Source organism: Zootoca vivipara, chromosome 1 (assembly GCF_965207765.1).
Source record: "Zootoca vivipara chromosome 1, rZooViv2.hap1.1, whole genome shotgun sequence".
Lineage (NCBI taxonomy): Eukaryota > Metazoa > Chordata > Lepidosauria > Squamata > Lacertidae > Zootoca > Zootoca vivipara.
The window spans coordinates 65565864-65586426 of NC_142582.1; the positions used below are offsets into that span (position 1 = coordinate 65565864).

The window sequence follows — 20563 nt, forward strand, 5'->3', positions numbered from 1 at the left end:
ACAGCAGATGAATCTTGAGAGGTGCCCAGAGCACTCTCTAGTCCTGTTATGTTGGATGGGTTTCAATTAGTAAGGCTCAAGGATGTGTTCAGAAATATTCTTTTAACATTTTACAACATTCCACAAGGTGGCACTCAAATCTAAAATCTTAAGAAAAGCATTTTTTAATGCAGAGCAGCAGAGGAAAATTGCAGATTCAATGCACAGTACTGAGTATTATTCACTGTTGTAAAATTAGTAAAGGACCTCCCTAGACGGTTAAGTCCAGGCAAAGGCGACTATGGGGTTGCGGTGCTCATCTCGCTTTCAGGCCGAGGGAGCCAGCGTTTGTCCAGACAGCTTTCTGGGTCATGTGTTCAGCATGACTAAAGCACTTCTGGCGCAATGGAACACCGTGACCTTCCCACCACCTATTCATCTATTTGCATTGGTGTGCTTTTGAACTGCTATGTAGGCAGGAGCTGGGACAGAGCAACAGGAGCTCACCCCATTGTGCGGATTCGAACTGCCAACCTTCTGATCGGCAAGTCCAAGAGACTGCCTTTGACTGTATGGAAAGCATTTATTTATTTTTTGTTAGATACTGAGCAAGATACAAATAGGTCCAGCAATGTTGCATGCCATTCAGCAATTTTTTTGCTGCTTCTACCTCCTTCATACAAATTAATAATATTGACTTCATGCCAATGAAGATTACATGGGAACAAAGCCCTGAGATATTTTGATGAAGGGTGGTATATAATTCTAATAAATAAAATAAAATAAAATCTATATATATATAAATGTAGACTGACCCTGTTTGTTCCACATGAATGGTCACAAAAACCACTGGACCAATACTCCTCAGCTTTGGCCACAACCTCACTTGCCACTATGAGAGTGACACCATACCCTTTCCGTGGTCAGATGCCATACCTGTGTCGAAAAAACACCGTTTTGGGCAAATTTTGGAACCCACCACTCAGATACCCGGGGAAGCTGGGAATTATTCCAAAAAATCTGCATCTCCGGGGTGGATACAACTGACCACACCCCCACCCAAACTCCACCGCAAACCTCACCAGGACGCCATTTCCAACCGTCAGAGTCACCATCACAGGCCTCAGAACAGAGGGCTCTCCCCTCCCCCACCACACCCACCTCGGGAAACACACTACCCCAACATCGTCGCCGAAACCCCCACGGCCCGACGACACAACTGTCGACACACGGTCACTCAAAGGCAAGCGGGGAATGAGGGGAGGGGAGGACATGATACATGAAACCACTGGAGATGGTGTGTGTGGGGGGAACCGGGAATGACTCAGAGGGAGAGGGAACGGAATACTTCACACCTCAACACGGGGAGGAGAATCACAAGGAGGACCTGCAGACCTGGGAGAGGAGGAGACGGGAGACCTTATCCATCGGACACCCCTGGGGAGAATGATATAGATCACCCACACCAACCGAATGGAGTGGGGGTTTACCTGGGGGTGGGTGGGGTCCGAATACCTCATGGTTCACTACAGGATGACCCCAATCACAGGGATGACCTGAGGGGTGGGGGGAAGAGGGGACGGGATAACGAATGGATCGGAACAAGGTGGGGGGACTCACAGGGATACCCCTGTTTAAACGTAACACCTGTAAAACAGGGGGACTCTGATACTCAGGGGATCTGAAAGGGGGCTATTACCCTCCATTTGACAGACTAATGGACAGCAATGCATGCCAGGGCCAACTAGTAAATAAATAAAAGCAAGGTCCCTTGTTACCATTATTGTTTGTTGGAATCCGTACCAGAGGCATTAAGATCCAATCCACTTCACGTAGCAGCCCTGCAAAAGTCTTACAGCAGAACATTTAAAGAATAGATGCCGAGGCTGCTGCTAACCTAACTGAGTGAGATGAAATACTAATAGGCGGAGTAAAATGCAAACATGCGTAGATGAATGAAATACAGGCTTTAAGCCATCAAGCTAACATTGGAACCTTTTTCCCTAAGGAGAAAGGGTGGAAAGAAAGTGTGTTATGGAGAGCCAGTGGAACTTAATGTTGACCAGTGATTTTGCCTTCCATTGCTAGAGGATGCTACAACCCATTTGAGGACATCTCTCTGACATCAGTAAACTTCATTATCAAAGGCACCCGGTACAAGTGAGAAGTTGCAGCACTCTATAGATCAGTGAAATGTCAGAGATGAGACCTCAACCCTCTGTCAGTTCTTCCATGTGTGCTAGATTACTTGGGGTTACTAGCAGCAACCACAAATAATGGGGACTCTCCCAGATCCATTTTTTGGGGGGGGGGCACTGGGAGGCAAACTCTGCACAAATGCAAACACTTGACAGAACTTGTTAGTTGAATCCTGCCCTCTTTCCTCAACAGGGTTACAATTTAAGAATATAAAATGGTCTGGGAGATAAAAGGGACCACAATAACAATTACATTATAAACTTCCTTAAAATAAAAGATAAGCCTAAATGCCTACTTCTTATGTGGTACTGCAAAGGAGGCTGAGCTGGGCAGAGAGCAGAGCTCTATCCCAAGTGTGGTGGTATCTCTGGAGCTCTGCCCAAGAGGTAGATGAATTTCTCACTCTAAGGTCCTGGAATGCCTCTTTTTAGCAGTAAAGGTAAAGGGACCCCTGACAGTTAAGTCCAGTCGCGAACAACTCTGGTGTTGCGGCACTCATCTCGCTTTACAGGCTGAGGGAGCAGGTGTTTGTCCGCTCCGCAGACAGTTTTTCCTGGTCATGTGGCCAGCATGGTCATGAAATCGATACTCACCTCCCCCCTCCCGTGTTTTCCAGTGGTAGAAAAGTACCAATTCTAATGTATGTGGAAGACGCTGTTCTTCTTCTCAAACGAAAGTTGGTTTGAAACAAGCCTTAGGGAAGTTTAGCGACCAATGTAACACTGAATTGTTAACAATTAACTTTGCTAAAACTAAAATTGTTCATTTCGACCGCTCTTTCAAGAAAGACAATTGGAGTATGAAGGGAAACGCCATAGAACAAACTAAGATCTTCCAATACTTAGGCATAACCTTCTCTTATAATGCCAAATTTTCAACACACCAGACCGCATCAGCTACTTCAGCAGGAAGAAGTGCAAATGCCATCCTTAGATTATTCAGAAGGAAAGGCGCCGGCTTCCTTCCTATGGCCCTAAAGTTTTTCAGGAAAAATCTTTAGCCCAACTCTTGTACGGCTCTCAAATTGGACTTTCTGCCAATCTTAAGGCCCTTGAAACAGTACAAAAATTTTAAGATCGCTATTTGGTACCCCAAAGTGTACACCTAATGCAGTGTTAAGGCAAGAGGCAGGACTTCCCAGAGTGGAATTAAAAGTCTGGGAGCAAGCAATAGCCCTCTGGTTGAAAATTCATTACAATCCAAAGGGAATGTTACCTCACTTCCTGGCCGCAGTTCCCTATCCACCCTGGCTTACGCAAATAACTAATAAGATCAAACAAATTGGCCTAAATCCTGAAGATCTTTTTAATGGAACTTTGAACAAGGCAAAAATAATCATTACTCAGAGACTTCACGATGTTGAATTACAACAAGAAGATGCCTTCCTCCCGGAGAATTATAGATGTCTAAAATCGTGGCATAATTTTGCAGCTGCCCCTTACTTATCAAACATTACTAACGGAGCCTATAGATGGGCCTTTTCCAGAGCTCGTTTTGAGGCAATGCCCTCAGCTGTGCTGTACGGCAAATTTATGCGGGTACCAATTCATGAGCGCCTTTGCCCCTGCATGTCTAACAAGGTAGAATCTGTCACTCATATCCTTTTATTTTGCAAATTTTATAGTGAAGAACGAGCTCACCTTATTTTACCCCTTTTATCAAAATTTACACCCTTACAATATTATTAGGATGGATGGATCATGTAAGGCTGCCTGGTGAACTGGTACTTCCATTTGTTCTAGAAACAAAAGGATGGGAATCCATAGCAAAGAAGTAGCATTTTTTTTCAGATAAAGTTACCCTGAGATAGAGGAAATAAGCTCAAATGTGTCTATGATGGATTTTAGAAACAGTAAATATATTCATGCATTGTGTAGACAGGAAAAAATTTTTTGGGGGGGGGACTGTAAGGAAAACCTTTATTTTTGCAGAAATGAAGGATCAGCCTTTTTGTTTTTCTCCTTCTCTGGAGGCTTGTTTGCAATCAGAAACTTGCTAAACAGGTGAAAGAGGATCACTTGAACATCTAACTCCTCCCACATTCCATCTACCAGACAGTTGTAGGCAAGGATGGATGGCTTCCTTCCCTCTGCACATTTTACCGTCTAGCTTGATAAAGAGTTCTGGGAACTCAAAAGCTTACATTCCATTTTGTAGCATTTTGGTTGGCCTAATAAAGGAGATATTGCTTCAGTAAGGATTTTGGAATTTCTACAGAAAAGGCTGCCTCCTAGTGCTCAGAAGCAGGAAAGCATACAGATTACAGCTCCTGAATGGGTTCTAAATGTAACTAAGTGTATGTTAAGTGATTCTGTCACTATCATTAATAAAATGCAGATTCAAAATTCTTTTCAAAGGGAATTGCAGAAACAGTAGTAAAGTTTATGTTTACAGAAGTTTTTAATTTTTAATAGAAGCAGGTCATCTAGGCAAAAGAGATGCAAATGGTGCAGTCTGGGAAAGAAGCCAGTCTGGCTCATATACAACAGTATATCCAAAAAAGCATTAATAAATCATCCAACAATACCTAAAATAAGCAAACATTTTAGGTCTGGGGCTCCAGACAGGATCTGGATATTACTGGTATGACACTATCTGAAGAGACTCTGTAAACAAAAATGAACTGGAGATAGATAAAAAGACTGTTCTTCTAGAAATAACACTTATAAAAATAACAGCTGAAGGGAAGTCTCAAGAAAATTGATTAAATCTATATGCATATATAAAAATCTATAAAATCTATATGCATATATAAAAATGTAGGCATTGCGCACGCGGATGAAACAGCCTTTCTCCATAACCGCTGAACCAAATTGAAACAAATTTGGGCAGAACGTACCTTGCCCATCAGGGAGGGATCTGGCATTAAAAAATTATCAAAAAAACACACCTTTCACACCTAAAATAATTAAACACAAAAAGTGGCGCCCAAATTAGACATCACCAGCAGAAGGTCTGAAGACTCCAGCAGCTGCGCTGCCTGATGACATCACAAAATTCCACAGCAACCAACTGAAAACAGTCCTTTTGCAGCAACAAGGCCCAGCTTTTTCAATAGGCCGCAGCATTGCCAAGCAGGGAAAAACAAACAGAATAGGGCCTTTCACAATGGGGGGGGGCACAGGGATGAGGCACAACAAAGGGAGGGGGGACACATAGCCATGGGGGGGGAGGACCCTGAGTCAGCCAAAGCAGTGGGGGGTGGGTTGGGACAGGGAAAACTGAATAGGCCAACCGCCAAAACGGCCATTCCACCTCCAAAGCCCAAGCCCAAAGCCTCTCCGGCTGCATTAATAAACGCCTGGCAGCATTAGGCAGTCGTTCATCATTTCCCCTAACACGCACTTCGGGGCACGGTGAGGGGTTTTTGCTTTTTGATTTAGCGGGCGTTGTGTCGCATGCGAGGCTACGGTGGCCATTTTAAGTAAGGGCAGTCATGCTCCTTTTAGCCTAGGCTTTATACCAGGCATCCCCAACCTTCGGCTAGGGATCATGGGAGTTGTAGGCCAAAACATCTGGAGGGCCGCAGTTTGAGGATGCCTGCTTTATACTATGACTGATTGCCAGCCTCTGCGTCTTTAAAAAACAACAACAACCATGCACTTTCTCTTCCCAGTTTAAGCCCTCAAACCAACACCACATCCTACATTCAAAACACCTACTCCAAAATTAGAAAATCCAAATAACCAAAGCAAGCAAACAAACAAACAAACCACAAAACACACAACAACGCTCAAATCATACAATACCCACCAAAATAAATGACAACCCCAAAAATAAAATAGTATTTTCTGCTTCTCATGTTCTCATTTCTTTTTTTCTCTTTTTTCTTCTTCCTCTTCTTTTTTTTTTGAGACAGTGATGACTTTATTGAGAGGGGAGATGTTACTGAAACAGTCAAGTTTCTTCCAGCCTCTCCACTTCCTCAGAGGCAGGTGGAACAAGAGAAGGCCTCTTACTGCAAGATACAGAGCCGAGTTGTAAGAAAATAAGAAATGGAACTCTGCCTTTACTCCTTTGATGCCATGTGAACCAACAAGTCTACCACGCGGTTGCTGTATCCATATTCATTGTCGTACCAGGAGACCAGCTTCACAAAGTGGTCGTTGAGAGCAATGCCAGCAGCAGCATCAAAGATGGAAGAGTGGGTATCACCATTGAAGCCACAGGAGACAACCTGGTCCTCAGTGTATCCCAGGATACCCTTCATAGGGCCATCGGCAGCTGCCTTCACAACCTTCTTAATGTCATCATACTTGGCCGGTTTCTCCAAGCGGCATGTTAAGTCCACGACAGAAACATTGGGAGTTGGGACGCGGAAAGCCATCCTTGTGAGTTTTCCATTCAGCTCAGGGATGACCTTGCCAACAGCCTTCGCCGCACCTGTGGATGCTGGGATGATGTTCTGAGCAGCTCCTCTGCCATCTCGCCAGAGTTTCCCAGAGGGACCATCCACAGTCTTCTGTGTGGCTGTGATGGCATGGACTGTGGTCATAAGGCCTTCCACAATGCCGTAGTTGTCATTGATGACCTTGGCCAGGGGTGCCAGGCAGTTGGTGGTGCAAGAAGCATTGCTGACGATTTTCAGAGAGTTATCATACTTCTGATGATTGACACCCATCACAAACATGGGAGCATCCGCTGATGGGGCGGAGATTACAACACGCTTGGCACCACCCTTCAAGTGAGCGCTGGCCTTCTCAATGGTGGTGAAAACACCAGTGGATTCAACAACATATTGTGCACCAGCATCGCCCCACTTTATGTTGGCAGGGTCACGCTCCTGGAAGACAGTGATGGCATGTCCATTGATCACAAGTTTCCCATTTTCAGCCTTCACTTCACCATGGAAACGGCCATGAGTGGAGTCATACTTGAACATGTAGACCATGTAGTTCAGATCAATGAAAGGGTCGTTGATGGCCAAAACCTCAACTTTTCCAGAGTTAAATGAAGCCCTGCAGACCAGACGGCCAATGCGGCCAAATCCGTTAACTCCGATTTTCACCATTTTCAACTCTGGAAATTGTGATCCCGAGGGGTCCCTGACCTAACTCAGCTCCGCAGTGCAGTGAGGAGGTGAGCCTCATGTTCTTATTTCAAAAAAAATTAATCTATACAGTGGTACCTCGGTTTATGAACATAATTGGTTCCGGAAGTCTGTTCATAAACTGAAGCGTTCATAAACTAAAGCGAACTTTCCCATTGAAAGTAATGGAAAGTGGATTAATCTGTTCCAGACGGTCCGTGGAGTACTTAAACTGAAGCGTTCATGAACTGAAGCAAACTTTCCCATTGAAAGTAATGGAAAGTGGATTAATTTGTTCCAGACAGGTCCGCGGAGTACTCAACCTGAAGCGTACTTAACCCGAAGCATGGGTGTAATTGGTTCCGGAAGTGTTCATAAACTGGAGTGAACTTTCCCATTGAAAGTAATGGAAAGTGAATTAATCCGTTCCATATGGGTCCGTGGCGTTCGTAAACCGAAAATTCGTAAACCGAGGTGTTCATAAACCGAGGTTCCACTGTACAGTATATATATAAATGATCACGATGCGTGCACAGTAGGCAACGTATGGAGATACAGGGAGAAGGGGACAACAGACAAAAGTAAATACTGGGAAATAGAACCCAGAAACTGACAGTTCCTTCTCCAAGGGTGGGGGCCAATGTAGGAAGATACCGGGGGAGGGGCCAACACTCCCCGGAGACAACAGAGGGCTCAGACGGGGGGGTGGGGGAGGAGGGGGCTTTATAGCTCATGAGTCAGGACAGGGTGGGGCCAGTCACAAGGATGTGCCGGAGGGGTGGGGGAAGGAGGGGGCTCGATAGCTCATGAGTCACGACAGGGTGGGGCCAGTCACAGGGATTTGCCGGAGGGGTGGGGGGAGAAGGGGACTCGATAGCTCATGGGTCGGGACATAGTGGGGCCAGTCACATGGATGAACCAGGGGGTGAGGGGAGGAGGTGGTAGGATAAGTCATGTCTCCGGACAGAATGGGGGGAATCACAGGTAAAGAACCACAGCAATGTGTGGCCAGGCCAGCTAGTAATTAAATAAAATTAGAAACTTAGAAAGCATACATACTTCCTTTTCTCTAACATCCAGAGACAACATATAGATATCACCCTCCCTCCATTACACACATACCACAAATACATCTCTCCTTCTCTTACACAAATCACACATGCATACCTCTCTCAATCAATCTCACACACACTACTTTAGGAACCCCACCCCCAGTTTAGAAAAGCTCCTCCCTGGGGCAAAGGATGCACCCACCACAAGGTCCACCTTGCTGGTTAACAATAGCATCCTGAGTGTAAAAGTAAGCTTCAGAATAGGGAAAAAGAGGTGCCTCGGCAAAGATGCCGGGACAAAATTCTGGAGAGGTCTACCAGAAAAAATGCACTGGCTTTGACAATGTTTAATAATTTCAATAGATGGATTTATAAAACAGTCACTTTTTTGGGGGGGGTGTATTTTGTTCCATTTGCTTTGTTAGAAAAGTAAGTCATGCATAGATTCAATACCTTGTATACCTGTACCTATTAATTTAAACGTAGATATTTTCTAGACAATTTTAAAACACATTTATTCTGAGCTGTTCATCTAAACACTTTGCTTTATGGGACATCACAAGAACCCTGCTGAATCAGACCACAGGTCTATCAAGTCCAGCATCTAGTTTCTAACAGGGCCAGAAAGCCTACAAGCAAGACACAAAATAGTAGCCCTTCCCACTACACCCAACAATTGATATTGAGAAGCAGTATTTTTCTGAACCTGGAGGTTCCATTTAACTACTGCAGCTAATGGCTACAGATAAATTACTATGGATGATAGGGCTCTGAATGTTAAAACCACAACACTTGGGAGCCTGCATCACTTACTCCATGTGTCAATGCAGAAGTGGCATTGACTAGTAGTCCACCAATACAGAAAAAAAAATCAAACATGTTAATTTCCCCTGGAATTGAAAATTTCAAGCAGTCTCCACAGCTGTGTGCTAAAGGCATTTCTCCCATTGCTTGCCCTTTCAATAACAATCTTAAAACCACAGTAATTTTCTGTCACTATCTCACCAAGAGTGAAAACTACTTTCATATTTAAAGTGGGCAATTCTATGATTCTCTGACCCATACATTGAAGGAAAAGGTACTGAATGTAAAATTACAAATACCCACAGATGAAAATGTAACTGTTCGCGTACAGATTGATTCATACACATTATAAAGCACAAATAAATTCTTCCTTTCCCAACCTCCTGAGAAATTGCTTTGGAATAATGTAAAAAATATCTGGGTGGAAAAAGATTTAATTTCAACCATACACTTCTGTAAATTTCATAACTGGTTCAAATAAAAATGTGGAATAACAATATTGTTGGTGATGAGAAGGGAATTTATGGAATGGTACAGAAATGGGAGAGCATGAGAAAGTAGGAGGGTGACAGAAAAAAGGAAAAGAGATCTGGGAACCACAGAAAAATATAGAATGACAAACAGCAGTCAATTTAAGGCTGCTATTCTATGAACCTCTAAGGTTGCAACTCTATACCTGGAAGTAAGTCCACTGAATTTAAAGGTGCTAATTTCTGAGTATATATGTACAGAATTGCAATGTAAGGAAGCATGTATTTCAATTAAAATATTATAACTGCTGGTACATTTTTTAAAACAAACAAACAAACAAGAAATGTCATGTGTTGAAAGAAAAGTAAAGCTACTGAAGAAAGCTTTTATAATGACACCAGATATGAGCTACAATTTCATAAATGAAGGCAATGTTTTAACAACAGAGAGCTGAAATCAGGATGATGGTCAAATGCTGGTTGGCTCACAATTAAAATACTTAGGATACAGTCCCATGACTCCATGAAGATGAAAAAATCTATTGAGACAGAAGCTTTGTCTGAAATGCTCGTGTTACAAAGATTTATAATGGACTAACTGGCCCTGCCCCTAGAGGGACCCAGGTGGGGCTGTGGGTTAAACCACAGAGTCTAGGGCTTGCTGATCAGAAGGTCGGCGGTTCGAATCCCTGCAACGGGGTGAGCTCCCGTTGCTCGGTCCCAGCTCCTGCCCACCTAGCAGTTCAAAAGCACATCAAAAGTGCAAGTAGATAAATAGGGACCGCTCTGGCGGGAAGGTTAATGCCGTTTCTGAGCGCTGCTCTGGTTCGCCAGAAGCAGCTTTGTCATGCTGGCCACATGACCCGGAAGCTGTCTGCAGACAAACGCTGGCTCCCTCGGCCTATAGAGCGAGATGAGCGCCGCAACCCCAGAGTCAGACACGATTGGACCTGATGGTCAGGGGCCCCTTTACCTTTTTAACTGGCCCTGGCACGCGTTGCAATGGCTAATCCCTGTGACTGCCCCCCCGTCCCGATCCATGACCTATTCTGTTCCTCCCCCCCCCCGACTCATCCCTGTGAATCCCCCAACTCCCTCTTTTCCCCCCACCCAGGCGAGTCAGTGCCTCCATTCGGCCTAGTCTGTAAAGCCTTCGGCCTAGGAGGTAGAGGAGGAAGAGGAGTGGGCAGGATTATGGCAATATTTGCCGTCTGTTCCTTTGATGTCCACTTGAGGGCAGTATATTTTGCCTTTTTTAAAAGAGAAAAATCATGTTTTTAGGTGTGTTAGGGGTGGGATCCTAACAATCTAAGGTTCTGCAAACAGTCTTGTATTGGCGAGGAACGCTGTGTCCAAATTTGAGCGGAAGCTTCCATCATTCTGAACATAGGATGTGCTGGTGGAAAAAGAAGACCTGTTTCTATACTTACTACTTCTGTACCTACGCAAAGATGATTAGTTTTCAGTTGTAACATTTGCCCACATGCTATAGTACAGCTGGGTGGTTCAGACAAATTCAAACTTATGCTACATACAACCTTATAAGTTCAAATAAGTAGATATTTATGTCAAGAATGCAATCCTAGACACATTTACTAGGCAGTAAGTACCTCGCTACACAGTGGGACTTTAATTTTCATAAAGATATATGTAATTACACTATCAGACTATGAATTTGCAATTTAAAAATGCAAATATGGACTTCCCATTTTCATACCACAGCAATGTATAATTCATTTGAACATGAAAAATGTATCACACTATTTGCAAATTAGAACTAGTAATAATATGTATTTTCAATATAGTATTTTAAACTGCTTTTTAATTTTTTTATGGTTTTAACAAAAAATCTTAATAATTGATCTAAAAACAGATCAGAAAAACCTTTTCATTTATAAATTAATAACTTAGTTTTCATTATTAATGGATATAAAATTCTATTATGTTTTTAATATTTATATTTTATTACCATTTCCCACAAAAGCTACCATGTTTTTCTGTGTATAAGACGCCCCATGTATAAGACGCCCCCTATTTTTGGGGATTCCAAATTAAGAAAACACCACACACACCCCAGCATTACCCATGTATAAGACGAGCCCCAATTTTAAACCTAATTTTTGAGTAAAACAAAACAAAACTAGTCTTATACACAGAAAAATATGTTATGCCTTCAGAACTGTAACAGTACCATCAGCCTTTTCTTTACAAAATAAAAAAATTCCGTCCAGTAGCACCTTAGAGACCAACTAAGTTTGTCATTGGTATGAGCTTTCGTGTGCATGCACACTACTTCAGATACAGTGGTACCTCGGTTTATGAACACAATTGGTTCCGGAAGTCTGTTCATAAACTGAAGCGTTCATAAACTGAAGCGAACTTTCCCATTGAAAGTAATGGAAAGTGGATTAATCCGTTCCAGACGGTCCGCGGAGTAACCGTTCATAAACTGAAGCGAACTTTTCCATTGAAAGTAATGGAAAGTGGATTAATCCGTTCCAGACGGGTCCGTGAAGTACTTAAACTGAAGCGTTCATAAACTGAAACATGGGTGTAATTGGTTCCGGAAGTCTGTTCATAAACTGAAGCGTTCATAAACTGAAGCGAACTTTCCCATTAAAAGTAATGGAAAGTGAATTAATCCGTTCCAAATGGGTCCGCGGCGTTCATAAACCGAAAATTCATAAACCGAGGTTTTCATTAAACGAGGTTCCATTGTACACTGAAACAGAAGTCACCAGACCCTTATACAGTGGAACCTCGGTTTATGAACACCTCGGTTTATGAATTTTCGGTTTATGAACACCGCAGACCCATCCGGAACGGATTAATTCACTTTCCATTACTTTTAATGGGAAAGTTCGCTTCAGTTTATGAACGCTTCAGTTTATGAACAGACTTCCGGAACCAATTACACCCATGTTTCAGTTTATGAACGCTTCAGTTTAAGTACTCCACAGACCCGTCTGGAACGGATTAATCCACTTTCCATTACTTTCAATGGGAAAGTTCGCTTCAGTTTATGAACGGTTACTCTGCGGACCGTCTGGAACGGATTAATCCACTTTCCATTACTTTCAATGGGAAAGTTCGCTTCAGTTTATGAACGCTTCAGTTTATGAACAGACTTCCGGAACCAATTGTGTTCATAAACCGAGGTACCACTGTATATAGTGAGAGGGTGGGGAGGGGTATTACTCAGAAGGGTGGTGGGAATGGGTGATTTGGCTCTGGTGACTTCTGTTTCAGTGTATCTGAAGAAGTGTGCATGCACACGAAAGCTCATACCAATGACTACTGGAAGGAATTTTTTATTTTGTTTCGACTACGGCAGACCAACACAGCTACCTACCTTTTCTAGCCTTTTCTTTGTTACAGTCAACTTCAGCTTACTACACTATCAAAAATAAAAGCACTGTAAGCTAATTGCTGGGTGGAATGACGCAAACCGTTTCCTAGACAACAGCCCATACTGGAGTGTCAGCCCTAGCATTTCCTCATCTGTTTGCACTCACACCAGCAGCCTGACAGTAATGTCACTACATCCTGTTTTACTCAAAAGACACTGAAATGCAGAATTTAACCCCTGACTATCATTTTAAAAGTTCTCATAGATTCTTTCATACCAGTATTTTGATGTTCCTATTTATTTTTTCATTACATCAAATTAAAACTTTTCTTCAAAACAAAACTATGCATATATTTGAAAAAAACATCTCTAACCACAAGAACAAGGGTGAAGATATGGAAAAGATATATCTACTGGGAGACAAAGAAAATTAAATAATTTTAAAGTTAACACAAACCAATGATTCTAGTTACAGGTAGGTAGCTGTGTTGGTCTGCCGTAGTCGAAACAAAATAAAAAAATTCCTTCCAGTAGCACCTTAGAGACCAACTAAGTTTGTCATTGGTATGAGCTTTCATGTGCATGCACACTTCTTCAGATACAAACCAATGACTACAAATTTGCTCTAAATTATAAATAAAACTTCCTCTAAAAGAAATAATTGCTATTGCTAGAAGAGGGGTATTTCCCTCACATTGTAATGTATTTTGCTTGCCTGGATAGAGGATTAAGTAATTATATGGGTGGGACAGTGTAGAAACCTCTAACGGTTGCAATGCTACAATATAGTCTACGGCAGGGGTCAGCAAACTTTTTCAGCAGGGGGCCGGTCCACTGTCCCTCAGACCTTGTGGGGGGCCGGACTATATTTTGAAAAAAAAATCAATGAATTCCTATGCCCCACAAATAACCCAGAGATGCATTTAAATAAAAGGACACATTCTACTCATGTAAAAACATGCTGATTCCCGGACCGTCCGCGGGCCGGATTGAGAAGGCGATTGGGCCGCATCTGGCCCCCGGGCCTTAGTTTGGGGACCCCTGGTCTACGGTCTGGAGGAAAGAGTTACATTCATTTATTCACCTATTTTTGCCTCTGGTCTCCTACATATCACTTGCATGTGGGCCATGGAAGGCTCACCATGAGGAAATGTGGACCTTGGGTTGAAAAAGAATAGCTTTTTGTACAGGATATCTCTACAAACTAAAATGGCACAGGCAATTTTTAGACCACCATTCTTTCAGACAGCAGTAGTGCATATGAGCCCTTATAGCAACGGCTGCTACACTAAGGATGCATTCCAAGATTCAATATTGAAGTAGGGACATCCCACGATGCACTATACCCACTTTTTCTCTAGCTCAAATGAGCCCTAATGGGAGTGAGAAAAACCCAAAATATTAGCAATTCTATGGAATGGGCAAATAATTCAAACAGAGGAGTCCTCTTGGTTCAGGCCAAATCCCTATCTAGTCTACCATACTGTTCTCACAGTGGCCAACCAAATGCTTATGGGAGGCTTGCAAGACAAGCTCCATCAGGCTCTTCCCTCAGGCTTCCTCCACCGCTGCATTTTTGTACTACGTTTCTGGCTTGTGGGAAACTACCGTAATTTGTTTCAGCATGGAGAGAGAGAAGTTTAGTATGGGATTAAAAGAATGGGATTAATTCAAAGGAAAACTGTGAAAATTGGATAGCACATGCTGCTTTACATAAACCATAATCCACACACTATTTAAAATGTAAACTACTGTTGCAGTGTTACATCTAGGACTCCTTTTAGAAAGGTTCAGTTAATTTCACAATAATCCAGTTAGCTTGTACAATGCCACAATTCCTTTTTATTGACCACTCAACTTCTGGAATTTGAGGGGTGGGGGGCAGAGTAAACATAAGCCCCAGCTAGAGAGCAGGAGGGCAGAGGGAAGCAGAAGCGCAGCCACATTGTCCCATATCCTGCTGCTTGCACCAGCCAGGGCAGAAGCTGGAGGTATTTTCTTTTATTCCCACCCCCACCACCTCACTCCACTTGTATCAGCTACAGAGGAACGGCAAGGCTTTGAACCCACCAGTACCAAAGCCACATGCCCTGTGCTGTAATATCCTGTCAGGGCCTTTTTGGAAGAGAACAGTGGCAATGGGAAGGTTCTGAGGGTTCTGCAGAGCCATTCCCACTGGTCGAGTTCTGATGGAGAGTTATCTCCACCTTATACTCGTTCCCTCCAGTGGCAAGATAAGGGGTTGGGATTGCACTTTTAAGTTCTTAGCAAGTGTCACAGGCGTGGTGGAGGCTACTCTAGAGTAAAGACTCCTCACGACGTTGCCTTTTCATTCTTTTATTCAGTGCAAACTATTTACAGTGCAGAGTCAGTACTATGTACATGTTGTCAGTCTGGGTCAGAACCTCCGAATGGGGGTTCCCGCGTTTTCCTCCAACAAAGTAGCCTGGGAACATTGAATCTCCGCCCCCGCCGCTTTTTGCGCAATTCCGGCGTTGGCGGGAGCGGTCTTCTGGTCTCCCTTTCCCTGCTTCCCATTTCCTCTCCTGAGCGGAGCAGTGGCTCTGATACCCTACCTGAGCCATGCCCTCTACTTCCTGATTCCCCACTGAAGACCTCCCCCTCCCCGCTCCCACTGGCGCTGGGGGAAGAGCTTGATCTTAAGATGAGAGGAGGCTGTCTGTAGCTGCTCTCCCTCACATCCAGCAATAAATACAGGCTACAAACAAGAACTATGTCTTCTATTTAGACAGCAAAAGGCTGGCATTCAAGCTAGAAGCAAGTACCATGTTGATATTGTGTGTTTTATCACTTATTAAATTTGTATAGCGCCCTTAATCCAAAGATCAGAGTGATCACAGGCAAGCCTCCCTGGGGAGAGCATTCCACAAACGGGTAAGCACTGCAAGGAGACACATGAAGGAGGGCCTCAGGTGATGATTGCAGGGTCCAGGTCAGTTCAGGAGGTCCTTCAGGTATTGTGGTCCTGAGACATTTAACGCTTTATAGGTCAAAACTAGCACTTTGGGCCCCGAAACTGATGCACCCTACCTAATTGGCAGCTAGTGCAGTTGAGCCAGGATTGGTGCAATATGCTCAAACAGTCTTGCCCCAGGGAACAAGGGGCAATTCTGCACCAGCTGAAATACATTGCAATAATCTAATCTAGAGGTTACCAGATGACAGAAGTTAGGCTATCCCTGTCAAGGCAGCAGCACAGTGCGGTCACCAAGCTGAAGCTGATGGAAGGCACTCCTTGCCAATAAGGCCACTTGCACCTCAAGAGAAAGCAAAGAATCCAGAACTGCCTCCAAGCTATGTACCTGCTCCTTCAGAGGAAGTGTAACCCCATCAAGAGCAGGCCACCTCCCATCCCTCTGCTCTAGGGAACCACCCACTAATAGTGCCTCAATCTTATCTGGATTGAGCTTCAGTTTGTTGGCTCTCACCTTACTGAGGCAAAACAATGGCCAGCACATCCACTGCCACACCTCCAGATATAAAGGAGAAGCAGAGCTGGGTACCATCAGCATATTGCTCACAACATACTCCAAAACTCGGAATAACCCCACTCAGAGGTTTCAGCTCACTCAAATATTGAACAGCATAGGAAATAAAAATGAACCCTGATGAACCCCACATTGAAGGCTTCACAGGGCTGAAGAGTGCTCCTCAAGCATCACCATCTGGAAACGATAATCCAAGTAGAACCAGAACCACTGCAAACCAGTACCAAACAACTCTAACTCAGACAGCCACTCCAGAATGATGCCATGGTTAATGGTTTGGAAAGCTGCTGAGACATTGGGGACAATTAACATGGACATGTTTCCCCTGTCTCTCCCCCAACAGAGGTCATCATACAAGGTGACCAAAGCAGCTTCTGTGCCAAAACTGGGCCTAAACCCTGATTGAAAAGGATCTAGAAAATCAGTTTCTTTCAAAAGCACCTGGATCTGGTCAGTGACCAGCCACTCAAGACTTTCCCCAAGAAAGGAAGACTGGCATAATTACAGTAAATTACAAATACTACATTTTCTTTTGATGGAGAGAAGAAGCATAATTCATGAGTGAGATGTGCTTCCTGTTTTGCCACAATTAGTGTGACATTAAAAAGGGAACTTGCACTGGGGAGATAAACAAGTAATTTCCTCATCTGAAACTTGCACACCTCTTCCATACAGGTTCCTTTCCAAACATTACACCATTTCTGTATCAGGGAAATGCACACGGCTGCTCTTACCACATAGCATCATGTATATACAGTGGTACCTTGGTTCCCGAACGGCTTAGTTATCGAACAAATTGGCTCCTGTATGCCACAATCCCGGAAGTACCATATTTTTCCATGCATAAGACGATGCTTTTTGCTAAAAAGAAAATTAGGCAAAAATTGGGTGTCGTCTTATACATGAATAGTGAATGCAGAGGGAGGACGTATGGCAGCAGCAAGCAGGAGATTGGCAACGATTGGGCAGGTGATTGGTGGCTGCGGCAAGGCCTGCTGCCGATTGGCTGTGGTTGTGGCAATTGGGCAGGCGACTGGTGGCTACGGCAAGTAGGTGAGTGGGCTGTTGGTGGCAGCAAGCGGGCAGACAATTGGTGGCTGCAGCGAGATGTGCAATTGGTAATGGCTGTGGCAAGAGATCGGCGGTGGCAGGCGAACGATTGGCAGAAGTGACCTCCCCCACCCCAAAAGCTAAATTTCTTAATTTTGGGTTTTTAAAAAATAGGGATTGTTTTATACATGGGGGCGTCTTATACATGGAATAATAAGGTAAATGTTCTGGTCTGCAAATGTTTTTTGGAAGCCGAATGTCCAACACGGCTTCCGCTTGGCTGCAGGAAGCTCCTGCAGCCAATTGGAAGCCGCACCTTGGTTTTTGAACGGTTTTGGGAGTTGAACCGACTCCTGGAATGGAATAAGTTTGAGAACCAAGGTACCACTGTAGTCTAATAGTGCAAACAAATACTTTTTAGTGCAAACTTCCAGTGTTCAAGAAGCTTACAAATAACTTAATGGGCACATTCCTGCCCAAATTGGTGCATATAATATGTGGTTGTTTCCATCTTGTTTGATCTGTGCTTTGGAACTGGCACCACAGAATTACAAGGCACCATAATAATGTACCAATTATGCAATTTTAAAGCAAGTTCCTAGATCTAAAATTGTACTGACAGACTGATTTTCTTGCATTTCTACCACACTCCCCCAATGAAAGAATTTGATTTGTTTTGTGTTTTCTGAAAGTGAAAATTCAAGTGCTATACGTATGAAACAAATTCTTTAAATGTTCAAATAAATTAACTCTTAGACAGCAGCCCCATGCCCATTTATTTGACAGTAAGCCCCAATGAACTAAATGTGATTTATTCTGTGTAGATACATACAGGATTAAACACACAGTGTACTGCTTTAAGAAGAAGAAGAATTATTGCTGTTATTATTATTATTATTATTATTATTAATGCCCCACCCATCTGGCTGGGTTTCCCCAGCTGCTCTGGGCGACTTCCAACCGAATATTAAAAACACAATACAGCATTAAACATTTAAAACTTCCCTAAACAGGGCTGCCTTCAGATGTCTTTTAAAGGTAAGACACTTGCTTATTTACTTTGACATCTGATGGGAGGGTGTTCCACAGGGCAGGCGCCACTACCAAGAAGGCCCTCTGCCTGGTTCCCTGTAACCTCACTTCTCCCAGTGAGGGAACCGCTAGAAGGCCCTCGGTGCTGGACCCCAGTGTCTGGGCTGAACAATGGGGGTGGAGACGCTTCTTCAGGTATACTGGGTCGAGGCCGTTTAGGGCTTTAAAGGTTAGCACCAACACTTTGAATAGTGCTCGGAAATGTACTGGGAGCCAATGCAGGTCTCTCAGGACCAGTGTTATACAGTCTTGACTAGAAAGCTAGGAAGAGATATTTGCACCATTAAGATTGATCATATGTATATAATATATTATTAAAAGGATTTTTAAAACTTGCTTGAATCTCCCTGCAGAAATAAGGGAGTGTACTTTTAAAAACTACATAAAACTGGTTTAGCACAAATGTCTGGCATAATAAGGCCATGATCTGAATACTAAGGTAATGGGCTATATTAAGAGTTACTAACTGATATACAACACCTATTAACTCCTTTTGAGCAATATGAATTGGCTTTTTAATGTTGAAAGGTGTGAAGGTGTGAAAAGTAAAATATTCATGTTTCTCTATTTGCAATGTTTTATGCTAAAAAAAAAGCCGTATATACAAAGGGCATTTACTATTATTATATACATTGCATTATTTACTAAATATAATTAGTAGGCTACTTCAAATATCTGACTACAAAACTATTTCTGAAAGCCTACTAATAATCCTATGCTCCATAACAAAGATGATACTTTCAGTTAATTTCTAATTCATTTAAAATAAAAATGCAATGTAAATTTCCTTTATCATAGTAAACATGAACAAAGAGTTTTAGAAAACTAAGCAGTAAATCTTAGACCGTGTTCAAGAACAGCTTGCTGGAGACACACAGAACTTAAGATTTTAATCAAAAAATACAATTGCATTACAATAAAACAAACTAAGCAGCCATACAGTACATTTCTAAGTTCCAGCATATCCATATGCTTTTTCACTTCACAGAAAACCTCAGTATAGAAAAGCTTCTGTCTGAGAACTAGACAGCCCAACCTTATATAGTAGGAAACCTTATATAGTAGGAAACCACTCTCACTATTTGTGCATAGTTACAGGTAGGTAGCCGTGTTGGTCTGAGTCGAAGCAAAATAAAAAATTCCTTCAGTAGCACCTTAAAGACCAACTAAGTTTATATTTTGGTATGAGCTTTCGTGTGCATGCACACTTCTTCAGATACTTCTTCAGATAGGAACATTTTATGTTCCTATGGAGCATGCAAGTTTCCAAAAGGGGTAGAATATCAGGAAGTACAACAAATTTGTGCATAGAATTGCAGCCTTAGGATAAAAACACATTAATAAGAAGTTTATTGATGCAACATAAGGTGGAGCCAGTTCAATAGAAACTCCTCAAATGCTGTCTTAATTTGTTACTGGCCAATTTTTGTGTGATAGTCAATTTTTCCAATTAGGAGGAAATTCCATACTAGCTGTCAACTCTAAAGTTTTTCCAGTGTCTGACTATTTCTATTTGGGGTATTCACACTTTGCTTACGCAAGATAATGTACTGTATTATGCACAAGATAAATTACAGAAGAATATTAGAAAAATGTGCCCACTAATAATCCATTCAAGCACAATTCCTGCTGAGAAAGATGGCTTGATTCAATCACATATACACACTATATATGCCAGTTGTTTCCTATGACAATACAGCCAGTAAATGCTTTGTGTCACTTCAGAGTTGAATTTCAGCTTTTCATAGAACAAATGCTATTAGCTTAACGTATTGAAACCCTATCTAATGTTGATACAGGATTTGCAGTATTCTTTCCTCAGCCTCAGCCTTGTTTCTTGGCACCATATGAAACCGTTATTAGTCCTCTATGTTATCAAAGCATAACAGGTTGCCTCTCAAATTCTGGTAACGTGCTCCTTTGTTTTTTTAGTAAGTGAAGCTTGCCCAGTTTGCTGGATTTCAATGAATCAAATGATAAGCAATGCTGCATGAAAAACTGTGAACAAACATCCTCTTCGTTGGCAAAAG

At 42.7% G+C, this 20563-nt stretch overlaps 1 protein-coding gene and 1 pseudogene across 2 annotated transcripts in view; both read right to left on the minus strand.

The window, feature by feature from the left end:
- PDE3B (phosphodiesterase 3B) overlaps positions 1-20563 on the minus strand; it is a 65078-nt gene that overhangs the window by 39572 nt on the left and 4943 nt on the right. The window lies entirely within an intron of this gene.
- LOC118087317 (glyceraldehyde-3-phosphate dehydrogenase pseudogene) lies at positions 5988-8803 on the minus strand (annotated as a pseudogene). Its single transcript, XR_015949179.1, has one exon. The product of XR_015949179.1 is annotated as a glyceraldehyde-3-phosphate dehydrogenase pseudogene (transcript).